Genomic DNA, 11,398 nt, shown 5'->3' with positions numbered 1-11,398 from the left:
ATCGTCTCAGAGAGTAGATGATCAGTGGGGCCTTCTTTTTACTGAAACATGATGTTTCAATGTATATTTCCATTGAAAATGCTAACCGCTAGCCGCAAAGCTAGCATCGCAGCCACTGCTCCGTTTTCGGAGACTTTGCACACTTTATTCAAAAACATTTTCACACGCTAGGAGTATGGGAGTAGTAGTGTAAACATAATTATGTAAATAACCCAATTTGTGTTCTGTGAAACGGAAAAGGATTCTATGGAAACAACATCACGGAGAAAAAAGTAATATCTTCTACATATAATAACGGACAAAGTAAAGAATGAAGTGTAGGCTTTGTTTAAATATTCGGAATTTGACCGTGTATGATGGTCCTCTTGAGTTGCCGTACAGCCAATGGCGTACAGCCATTGCTCCGTTTTCATGTTTTTTTAACATGTTTTTCAGAAACATTTTCACACGCTAGGAGTATAGGAATACTTCAATTCGGTTCGTCATGATCTGTAGATGTGATTTTCCCCCGAGCACCCCTGGGTAAATTACCGTACAGCCAATCACAATGCGTACAATGCGTGACGTCATTGGTAAGAGACGGCCCCAGTGGCGTTGCGCAATATTTCGGGGCTCCCCCGCAGGTCGGACAATGGGGCCCCGCCCCCTCCCCAATCAATAATAGAGTGACATGGGATAGACATCGCGGCAACTTTTTTAAATGTTTATTTTTTCAGGCATCTTTTGTAAACAGTATAGGTCAGTAGGAACTTTCTGTATAAAGATACATCTGATTTAAACAGTATAGGGTCATGAACTTTCTGTATAAAGATACATCTGATTTAAACAGTAAGGTCAGTAGGAACTGTATAATAATATACATCTGATTTAAACATCCTTGACAAATACAAACAAGTGGCTGTGTATTTTTTGTAACATGAAGGTATATTGTAGAACGTTATAGCCTATCATCATTGGAGTTCACACAACGGAACGATTCACATATATATAACATTCTGTATAAAAGAAAAGTAGCCTACAAAAAACAAACAAATAAAACACATCCTATAGGCTACATAGAGGATGCAATCAGGAGCTGCTTTGTAGGCCTATTATTTTATACGAGCGCGTCTCCTGGCATTCTTCTGCGCAAAGTCCTGTCTTTAAATCTATACTGCACGCGCGTCGGCTCTCAATACTAAGGACTGCTAACCCAGACAGTCTCTCTTGCGACATTGTGCTCCTCAAATATGTCTTTATTAATTTAAGTTTTGAGAAAGATCTCTCAGCACTGGCAACAGTCACGGGTATAGTTAAAAACAATTTCAGTGCTGTGGCAACATCGGGGATACTTGGCAAAATGGACTGATTTTCAATGAGCAGGGTTTGTGCAAGGTCTTTGATTGTTCCACGCTCAATTTTCTTTATGGTAGGCCTAAGAGCATTACGGAGGGACAGGATATGGAAAGTAAACTCGGCTGACAGGTCGTCTATATACTGGCCTGATAAAGCACTTGCGGACTCAGACAAATCCTTGTCTGTTGCGCGCAAAAGTTTGCGGGGAAGCAGAAAAGAAAATCGCTGTGCAACTTCGCTCATTCCAACAAATCAATTTTTGAGTTGGGCAACGACAATATTGATATTTGCGTAAAATACCGCCACTCTAAAATGCTCCCCTGGGTCTTGGAGCCGCTGGTCCTCGCAAAGCTCTGAAAAGCGCCTCTTTGTGCGCCTTGCGCGTCTGTCTTTGAAGAGACTGTGGACACCCCATGAGGATGCCAGGTCTTGCGCTTGCGCTTTTAAGCCATCAAACTCTCCTCGGAGTTGGGCAAGTGTATCGGTTGCGTTACCGAGCATTGCTGTCGCCTGTAAGAGGTCCACGTCTTTGCGCTGGAGAGCTTGGGACACAATGTTGACTGTTTCAAGGACCTTGCCCTGTATTACAGTCATTAAAACAAACTCAAAGCTCTCCATGGCCTTTTTCAAGCCAGTCGCCTCGGCACGTTCCTCGCTTTTTTTGGAGAGCTAGTCTATCTTAGTTAGCGCTTGTATAATGTCAGCATAACGGAACCGCAATGATTGGACGGCGTCTTATCTTGATGCCCATTGTGTCGGGCATAGTCTCTTCAGTGTAGGCTGGCCAGCCTTGGGCACTGAGAGGTGTGTTTCCAAAAGCTCCCATCGTTTGACGCTTCCACTAAAGAATACATATAGCCTTTCAACAGTTTCGTTGAAGTCTTTTATCTCAGGTATATTTTGGCATGCGTCATTGAGTACAAGGTTTAAATTGTGCGCAGCACAATGGATGTACACTGCGTTGGGCTCTTTATCCCTTATGCGTTTTTGTACACCGGAGTAGACACAACTCATATTGCTAGCCCCGTAATATCCCTGTCCGCGGCACTTCCCAAGTAGTATCCCCTTTCTCTCCATCGATTTGAGAATTTCTCTCTCTAGACCTGCAGCAGTTTGGTCTGTGACTGCATGGAAGCCCAAAAAACTTTCGTTTATTTTCACCTCTGTAGGGTTTCCATTTTCATCATTTGCTATAGTAACATATCTGAACACTTGACTCAGTTGGTCTACTTTTGAAATGTCCTGGGTAGTATCCATTAAAATCGAATATAATTCTGCATTCTGTATGTCTGTAATGATTGTGTCCTGCACTTTTTTCGATAGCAATGAAATGATTTCGTTTTGAGTTTGAGGACTTAGGTAGTGCACCTTCTTTTTGCTTTCAATAAGCCTTTGCAGAACTGGATCATAACGCGCCATAAATTCTATGGTAGATAAGAAATTACCATGATCTATATCACCTATTTTCTCTCTGTGACCCCGGAAAGCAGAGTTGCGAGAGGCCAGTGTTAGTGCAACATCAGTTATTCTGGTTAGGACCTCGGTCCAAAACCCCACCTCTCTCTTAAACTCAGATGATATTTGCGCGTCAATGGTCAGATTATTTTTCCACGTATCATACACGACACATGCTGCCCAATGAGAGCGAGATAATTCTTGTTCCTTAATCTTTTTAGAGAGACCCTGCCAATCATTTATTCCTATTCTCCACGCTTGGTGGAGGTGATGGGTAGACGGTCTGTCACCGAACAGCCAGCACTGCTCACAGTACACCCGGTCCATAGATGGCGAGTAACATAGCCACTTGCGCGGAATTCTACATCCAATTTTAGATGTTTTGTTATAGAACTCTTTTGAAATGCACCTTCCCTTCCCATCCCTTTTGAATGGCCCTTCAGGCTTGCATGGCCCGTTATTCAGAATGTACCGTTTAACATCATCGTCTTCTAAATCTACAGGGAATTTCCCCCTATCAGTAGGGTATTCAGTCACAGAGTTGTCGCTGGCCAACGTGTCCCTAGGGTGGGTGGGAGCTGCTGTCACTGTCGGGGCACGGCTAGCTGGCTGGGCAACCTTGGCTATGTCTGAACCGGCCTCGGAGGGGGCACAGCTGACTTCTTGCTGACCTGCAAAAATGAACGGATTAGATTCCAATTCCAATGTAACCTGTAGCATAGTCTTACTGGTTATGGCGAATAAAACTTTCTATGTCTAACCTGTCTCGAAGCGCGAGCCACGACTAGCTGGCTCGGCTGTAACGGGGCTGCTGGGCTGTCTGCCTGGACTCGGAGCTGACGGCCGGGGGCCGGGGGGGTTGCTAGCGGTCTATCTGCAGTAACGTTAGAGTCTACGTCTACCTTTGCTGCCTGCCGGAACAATGACGTTATTTTAGGTAGTTTTGCCCTCTCCTGTTCGGCTTTCGCTCTCATTTTGCTTTTCTGAGCACCGCTTGGGTGGCGCTTCATTTTTCATGTTTACCGGCAACGCAACTAATGAACGTTATTTATATGAGCAATGCTTCCCGCTTTGTTTTGAACGCTGCCCAGCCTGCCAATGAACATTAGTTATCAGCCGGCTAGCCCTATCGCAGGTCAGCAAATAATTATAATGATACACTGTTGTACTACTACAGGCAGCGTACACATGACGGGGACGGGGTGCCTAGCAACATAGCAGGGAGGGGGGGGCCCCGCCCTCTGCGCCCTGTTCCCTCGTTACGAAATCTAAGAGGATAGCCTACAGTGGGGGCGGGGCCCCCTAAGGTCCGGGGCTCCCCCGCACTGCGGGGGGTGCGGGGGCCTCCGCTATGCCACTGGTCACGGCCCCCGAACACATCTGGTACCCCGAACACATCTGGTACCGACACCGGCAGGCAAGACGCTCCGCTTCTGAAACGCGCCCGGTGGGGTTTGACGCTGTGGAATCAAGGGGTACGAACTTTATATACAGTCTATGGCAGGGGTGCCCAACCTTTTTTGAACCGAGAGCTACTTTTAAAGTTGCCAGTCTGTCGAGATCTACCAGTCCAAATAGAGAGGCGTAGCCATTACTGACAGCCTACTACCAGGTAAATACACACTTCTACTTGTATACAACTGACCTTTGTACGATGAATACTTCATAAAATACTGCAGATCCTTTATCTTACCACCTTTCTAATCTACACACATACAAGTATTTAACTGAAGTTACACAACAGTGTGTAGTTGATACAGAGTTGGAGTTTATTCACACGTTACATACTACAGTGGGTAATGTTTTCAAGAAACACTGAACAGTGCTGCCACATATGACACAGGGAAAAAAGAAAAGACTCTGAACCCTTTCTTTGCCATTATATACAAATAGTGTTGCTACAAAAGTATAAATTAGGTTTACTAATACGACAACTCAGATTTGAAGCTACACAGGAATCTGCTGCCAAAGTGCAATAAAAAAGACAACATTAGTAGAATCAAACCCTTTTTTTGTTGCATTTTAGTAGAGTATAAAAAGAAATGCCTTTAAAATAGGATGCAAGCAACACTAGTTTCTTAACCTGAATTGATAATAAACTATAATCAATTTAAGTTTGCATTCTTATACTATTTTGTACAATAATTATAATGAATAAGTTCAAACAAACTAAAACTTACAGCTGATAAATAATGGTATCTAACTTGAGTTTTTATTATATCAAAAACCTGTCGAAATGCTACTGTTATTTTTACTGTCCCCCAAAAACGCGTCGGCAGCCTCCAGGAATACTTCTTTCACAACTTTGAAAGACTTCATGTGTTTCGCTGAACGTGACTGACACGACAAGATGCTATGGTAGCAGCCTTGCTCTTGTTGTTGGGCCTGATGAAAATGGACTGCTGTGAATTTAGCTGTCCTTTCAGGTCCCTCACCTTTTGGGAGCGTAGGGCAGAATTAGGAGGGAATTCCGTCTCGTAGCGTTTGTGCACTGTTTTGAAATGCCGCTCCTAAATTACCCTTCTTCGATAAAGCCACGCTCGCATTGCAGATGAGACAGATGGACTTTGAATTGGAATAGATAAAAAAATAATCATCCTCCCACTCGGAGTGAAAATTATATATTTTGGTTTTTTTTCCTTCTGCCATAATTGCGGTCTTGTGTGTGTGCGGAGTCGGACTGTCACTCCTGTTTACACGGACAACGTCAGCGAACTAGTGCACTGCCCACTACCCACCAGCCACGCCCCGACACATGGGGTCACGCCAGCCAATCACAAAGCTTTGATGCGTTCAAGTGCATTATTCTGGCACAGGAAGATTATGTTATAGGACATTAACGATAAAACAGAATATTGTTGTTCTATTTTTAGACACATCTCGCGATCGACTGGGAATCTCCCCGTGGGCACCCCTGGTCTATGGGTTACCCCTCGATTCCACCGGGTCCGTCTGCGGCGCGTTACGGCTGCGCCGCGGTTTTGGTCCGGCCTCCTCCGGCGCCCAACCCGGTATCACGGCAAGACGTGAACATGTGACGATTTATTATGCTGGGAGACGTGAATATGTCACGGTTTTGTCCCTTCAAAACGTGACAGTTACACGGTATTGTTAACCCATGTTAACCAGTGGAGAAATACCCGGAAGTGCCAAGCAAAGGCTCTACCGCGCCTATTGGTCAGTTTTTATTGTCAAAGTTAGATGTTTTTAATTTATTTTTTAATCCTCACACTCGATTTCGCCGATGTTCTTGTGGCTCTAGCTGGTCGACACCTCTTTCAGCAGAAACAAAGGCTACATTCATGTATTACATCGATGTCAATCCCCTTCAAGCGTGACAGTTACACGGTATTGTTAAAATGGAGAAATACCCGAATGTGCCAAGCAAATGGTCTACCGCGCCTATAGATGAGAGTAACAAATGCGTCACTTCCGGGCAAAAATAACGGCTCCGCCCACTTTTAGGGGAAAACAATGCTGTCAGTTGAACGGCGGTCAAAACAAATTCTGAAGTTTTTGCCAATCCGATCAGAAATGTAAGAAAACCGGAGATTTTTGGATCTTCAAAGAGCCCGATTCCAATGGCCAGACAGGCAAACAATTGCATTAAGCCATTAGAAATCGACGATCGGGCTCGATATATGGTTAAATATAGCAGTAGGCTATTTATTTTCATAGAAGAGAGTAACATCTACGTCACTTTACGCCCCCGCCCACTTTTGGGGGAAACAACGGCTGTCATTTGAATGGCGATCGAGCCTGAAGCCACAGAGATCTTCTGTTACTGTCCTTTCTTCTTAGAGGAAGTACAGAAACACGTAACTCTGGATTTGTTTTAATGTTTGAGGTGCAATAAACGACACAGCAGCTTTTTGGCATGAAAAAAAACTATTATGTTCCGCCTCACTCATGAGAGTAACAGCAGGAGAAATTACAGCCTCGCCTACTGATTTTAATTTAACCATATATCAAGACCGATTATCGATTTCCAATGATCGAATGTAATTGTTTGCCTGACTGGCCATCGTAATCGAGCTCTTTGAAGATCCAAAAATCCACGGTTTTCAGAAAAAATTTATCGGATGGGCAAAAACTTCAGAATTTGTATTGACCGCCATTCAAATGACAGTGTTGTTTTCCCCCAAAAGTGGGCGGGACCGTTATTTTTGCCCGGAAGTGACGTAGGTGTTACTCTCATCTCCGATAATCTATAATATATATATAATAATAATAATAATCTACCGATTACTCTCCGATGACCATGAACGCACCGGACATCGGCTACAACCTCTTCTCTGTCTGACTTCGCCAAGCAGGTAATGTGCTGCACCGCATGCCTCCAATATTTTAATTTTTTCGAAATAAGATCTGTGGAAAACGAACCTGCTTGATAAATGCATGTTTTGTTCAGCCGGATAATCTCCACATATCTACCCTACTTTTATAATTTTCTAATCATATATCTAATGGCCTGAAGCAAAATGCTAACGTTATGATATAAACGAACTACAGACCATGGATGTATAATAAGAACCTTTAGAATAATTACCTTTAGAAGTACACCAAAACATAACTGCTAACAATGTAAATGTTGTGTTGGAAACAAAGTTAATGTAAGAAAATGTTGAGTTAAATACTTTTGGCACTGTATATACAAAGCTTGGAAAAATGCATATTGTGGCTGTCATACTTGCATACAGTGGCAACTAATAGTATTGTGAAGAAATGTCATGACAACCATCTACAGACTGTTACTGCACGCTGATTGTTGTGGTCCTATTTAGGACAAAACGTTCAGAGCTGTCCTTGTTCCAGTCCGCCCCTGATTGATTAGTGCTTTAACTCGTAAATTACACCCAATGTTAAAGCTTGTTGATGATATGTGAGATTGTAAATTGTCATGCATTCTAAAGTGTTCACTGTATTTTTTTCCTTCAACAGATACCAAAGCAAAGCAAGACCAAACAGCACTTTTAGGAGCCTTTTTCAATTTGTTCTCTTCTCCCTCCTCAGAGCTATATTCCCTACATTTCTTCCTGTCTTCTCCCCATTTTTACCATCTTCATCTCTGTCTCTTTACCACTTTCTCTTTTGTGTGAGGAACCCTTCTCATGCCCAGCTCGTACTCCCAAAATGTTGGCTGTGTCAGTGGATGGGAATAGGAAACAGTACCGTTTCCGACAGTCACAGAGGTACATCTTTTTTGTATGTCAATTGAATTTAAGAAGTAGCCTATCAATGATGATAATAATGAATTGAATATTTATTTTTGAATTTAGGATCGATGAACCACTTTTTAAAGGGCCGTTCATCATGGAAGACTCGGCTGTCACAGACTTTGTTGACAAAGTCAGAACAAATGTAAAATGTGTAAGCACAACATTTTTTTTCCTATCATTTTTCTAGCCTTTACTTGTTTTGAGAGTGTAACATTAAAATGTCTTTAATTGTAGACCCCAGGAAAAGGTACATGTGGTACCAGCCAGTGGTCAGCTGCTCGAGAGACAGCAAGAAGAGCCAGCAGGCTTGATGAAGAGGGGTTAGAGGTGGCTGTATGTAGACATGGAGTGCTAATGAAAGCTCTCAACATGTTCAGAGGAGAAATATTTGCTTACCCCTTGTTCCTTCCAACGCAGTTTCAAGCTACAAACGTGCATTTTTATTGCACAGATATTGCTTGTAAATACTGGCCCTACCTCGAGAAAGTGGCAAAGACAATGCCAGAACTGCGACCTTTGCTGAGCATGCAACCGTTTCTCTCGGTCATGCATGCCAAGGCCCATTCCACAAAGTGTGAGGTAGGCCCACTCTTATATTATTGTGATTGTAAGATTTTTTTTTTATTAATCTATGACATATAATATATGTGTATTTGTTAGATTGTGTGGAGTGGGAGAAATTTGGAGGGTGCTGGTTCGACGGCCGGGGAAGAAGTGGAGATGGTGAACAGCTTTCTGTCACGTTGTGCCATCACAACTAAGTACATGACAAAATCAGGTATGTCCTCTTGTCATTAGAACAACATAATTCTGTTTTGAAGTTATTATCCATCTCTTACTTTACTTTATCTTTGTCTTTGATGTAGTCTGTTTCAACAGTACTAGAATTTTTATGAGTTGATTTCCAAATACCCAAGTTATATTATCTGCTTGTCAATTTTACTTTTAAGAACAGCTCGCAATGACATGTTGACTGTCCATGCAATGGGATGGAAAAGACGGAAGCAGGAAAACCTTCATGTCTTGTTGGCCAAGAGATATGTCAAGGTAATTGGCCATGTACAGTAAGCATAGGCATGACAAGATTAGATTTGTAAGACTAATGTGCAAACCTGTCACAAACAAATAATTGTCCAAGCTGGTAAAGTGTTGGATACTGAGTGCTTGCGCAGGTCTGGAAAAGTTTGAATGATTAATTACTGTTTTCAAGACATGAAAAGTTATGGAAATTTGGGTGAAAATCTTGAAAATACATCTGTATCGGCAACATCTTTTTGACAACAGACAATCACAATGTTGGAGGGTGAGCGTCAAAAAATGAAGGACACCTGCGAAGAGCTTGGATGCCCTGAGGACAAAGTCCAACAACGGGTTAATGATATTAGAGACTGGGCAACAAACGGTATGCTGTTTCCTAACTTGATAATATAACATTGTTATTTAACGTATAGTATTAACACCTATGTTTTCTTTGTCCTCAAACTGTGTTTCTTGTTATTTACCATGATGCTTGCTGTTCCTCTCTCTTCAGAATCGGTGTCCATTTTGGCCCAAAAAAAAGTCTTTGATGCCTACATGGGCAAAAGGAGACTTGTGGAGGAGAGGGCCATAATTGTGAGGGAGATGAGGCAGCACTGCCTTTATCTGAGAAGTCAGGCTGACAAGATCAGGATGCAGATGCAACGTGTGTCATGTGGAGGACATAGTGGTAAATTCCATGATACCATACCCAAATACTACTTAACATCCACAGTGTGTACTAGTAACAAAAATTAGATGCCTTTTCACTATTCTATTCTCTATGTTCTGCCCTAGACATGACTCAAGAAGGGAGAGATGGATTAGCTAGTCTTCTAAAGAAAATACTTGCTGACGTGGACACACACATCCAGCATCTTTCTTCGGCCTACAGCCTGGCAATCGGACCAAATGCCCCTCAATGGCCTGATGATTCTGTGTAGAACCATGACCAAGACAGTGACATCAGTGATGAAAGTGAGGAAGACCCTGATGAGGACATCACACACACCCTACCCCCACCTTGAGGAAAGGACGCTGGGGCACAGCGCCTCTCTCCCCCACCCTACCCCCTCCTTGAGGAAAGGACGCTGGGGCACAGCGCCTCTCTCCCCCACCCTACCCCCTCCTTGAGGAAAGGATGCTGGGGTACAGCGCCTCTCTCCCCCACCCTACCCTGAAGGACACTAGGGTGTACAGCAGGGGTGGCCAACCAGTTAGAGGTTGAGAACCAATCATTTCCCTGCGTTACTGCAAAGAGCCACATCATACACATAGGCACACATGCTGGGTGTATGTCCCCCCACCTCTCTCTCTCCTTTCTGTGTGCTCCCTCAGTCTCTTTCTCTATGTGCCACTCTCTCTCACACATAGAACATGAACATCTAAACATTTACAATAATTGACCCACACACTCAGACACACCCTCCCTCACACAGACACACATACCTCTGCTCAGTCAGAATTCTTGTTAATGTCACACACCATGATATTGACTGAAATGTACTTAACTTCTCCTACCAGTATTAAGACCAGAGGCCAGTTATCGTCAAACAATAACATTGTTTGCACTCTCACACACAACTTCTCACTTCAAATAATGTGAAAAAAAGTTGTTATCTTACTATGCATTTTGCTTCTTTGAACTAAGTGAACATTCTGGAATGAATTGCCTTGAACAATCCTTACAAATGTGGCTTGTGAGGAATATGTAAACGTTTGTATTTAAAACAAACCCATGACTAAGGTTGGTTCAAACGTTGCTATGTATTGTATTTTTAGTTAATTCTCCTCACATGATAACTATCTCAACCTTTACCTAACCCTCTGACTGACAGAAGCTTTGCTGACAGAGATGCACTTTCTCTATTTTTTCTTTCTTTACCACAATTCACCTATTCGGGAGTCCTTCTGTGTCAGCAACCAGCTTTCCGTGAGCAGGCCCTCTCTCACACTCACACACCTACCTACAACTACAAAGTGTTGCCGTTTAGGGTTGAAAACATTATATTGAGTTATTACGGTTTTATCTGAGTTATTATCTTCAGAAGCAGAACTCTCCCTTCACTGTCACATTGCGAGTGCAGTAAAGCCTGCCTCCGGTGCTGCAGGATCTGCATTCTGATTGGCTAAATCACTTATACAGGACTGTCTCAGAAAATTAGAATATTGTGATAAAGTTCTTTATTTTCTGTAATGCAATTAAAAAAACAAAAATGTCATACATTCTGGATTCATTACAAATCAACTGAAATATTGCAAGCCTTTTATTATTTTAATATTGCTGATTATGGCATACAGCTTAAGAAAACTCAAAAATCCTATCTCAAAAAATTAGAATAGTTCCTCAGACCAAGTAAAAAAAAAAGATT

At 42.6% G+C, this 11,398-nt stretch overlaps 1 long non-coding RNA gene across 1 annotated transcript; it reads left to right on the top strand.

Annotated features, from left to right (window-relative positions):
- The first annotated feature begins 7,919 nt into the window (after positions 1 to 7,919).
- LOC307044521 lies at positions 7,920 to 9,067 on the top strand. The gene is made up of 4 exons (XR_013809658.1): positions 7,920 to 7,982; positions 8,070 to 8,160; positions 8,670 to 8,787; positions 8,965 to 9,067. It is a non-coding gene; the product is annotated as an uncharacterized lncRNA (long non-coding RNA).
- Positions 9,068 to 11,398: the final 2,331 nt, after the last annotated feature.

This window comes from Notothenia rossii (assembly GCF_949606895.1).
Source record: "Notothenia rossii genome assembly, chromosome: 6".
NCBI classification, from domain to species: Eukaryota; Metazoa; Chordata; class Actinopteri; order Perciformes; family Nototheniidae; genus Notothenia; species Notothenia rossii.
The sequence above is the reverse complement of the archived record's forward strand: the minus strand, read 5'-3'. Positions and strand labels throughout refer to the sequence as shown.